The 1,190-nt window shown below is 46.6% G+C and overlaps 1 long non-coding RNA gene across 1 annotated transcript; it reads left to right on the top strand.

Moving 5' to 3' along the window:
* Positions 1 to 704, top strand: LOC105533571. The gene is made up of 2 exons (XR_001005130.1): positions 1 to 94; positions 364 to 704. It is a non-coding gene; the product is annotated as an uncharacterized LOC105533571 (long non-coding RNA).
* The last annotated feature ends 486 nt before the right edge of the window (positions 705 to 1,190 follow it).

Below are 1,190 nucleotides of genomic sequence, written 5' to 3'. Positions count from 1 at the left end.
CAGACTGCCTGCAGAAAATTCGAGACATGATCGCTGAGGCCAGCAAGACACCCAAGGAGCCAACAAAAGAAGATGTTAAACTTCAGAGAATCAGGTACCAGGAAATGCCCTAAGTTGCTATAAACTGATTTGTATGGACAAGAGTCTACACAGGTAAGGAAGGGGCAGGGGAGAGTCCAAGGCCGGCCATGGGAGAAGCTCTAGGAAGAGGAGGATGCTGACCTGGGACGGAGGCCTGCGGGCTAGTGCCTGCTGGTATAACTGCTCGGCTTCTCGGCTTCCCGTTGAGCTTCCAACTCCTCTTGCCACTTTGAAAAGCACTGATTGAGCATCTGGGCCTAATTGCAGTCTTTTTGTTTTCAGGATAGAAAACATGAATCGGGAAAGGCTGAGACAAAAGAGAATTCATTCTGCTGTAAAGACAAGCAGGAGAGTTGACATGGACTGAAATCACCCTCTGCAGCTGGGAGGGCTCGTCTGGGTGTCAGGGCAGCTGCAGCTGAGAGGCCTTTCACACCATAAGGAGATTTCCTTTTTTCTTTTTGGCTGTTAATGCTTGTCTATAACATTGGAGCCATCACAAGAACGTTCATTTGGAATGAAGGTTACAGGCACTGGTTGCAAAAGTCTTTATAGGCAGTCACCATATTGTCAAACCTTAATAATGCATCTAATGTGTTAGCCACAATAAAATTCAAAACTCATTAGGTTTCCCTTCTCATTCAGAATGCTTCAGAAAACAATTCCTACCTTTTCTCTCAGTTAAATCAGCTGCACAGTTATTGACACAGCACTGGGGAACAAGAAAGGGTTCTGGTGTCTGCTGTGAAAGAACACACAGGCCAGGCATGGTGGCTCATGCCTGTAATCTAAACACTTTGGAAGCCAAGGCAGGAGGATCACACGAGGTCAGGAGTTCAAAACCAGCCCGAGCAACATAGGGAGATCTAATCTCTACAAGAACTACAAAAATTAGCCAGGCGTGGTGACATATGTCCATAGTCCCAGCAACTTGGGAGGCCGAGGCAAGAGGATCACTTTGAGCCCCCAGGAGTTAAAGGTTGCAGTGAACCGTAATTGAACCACTGCACTTAAGCCTGAGCAACAGAGCAAGACTGTGTCTCACCAAAAAAAAAAAAAAGAAAAAAGAAACTGCCTTGGTGGCTCACACCTGTAATCCCAGCACTTTG

This window comes from Mandrillus leucophaeus, unplaced genomic scaffold, assembly GCF_000951045.1.
Source record: "Mandrillus leucophaeus isolate KB7577 unplaced genomic scaffold, Mleu.le_1.0 Scaffold12604, whole genome shotgun sequence".
NCBI lineage: Eukaryota > Metazoa > Chordata > Mammalia > Primates > Cercopithecidae > Mandrillus > Mandrillus leucophaeus.
This window is presented reverse-complemented; position numbering and strand designations above follow the sequence as displayed.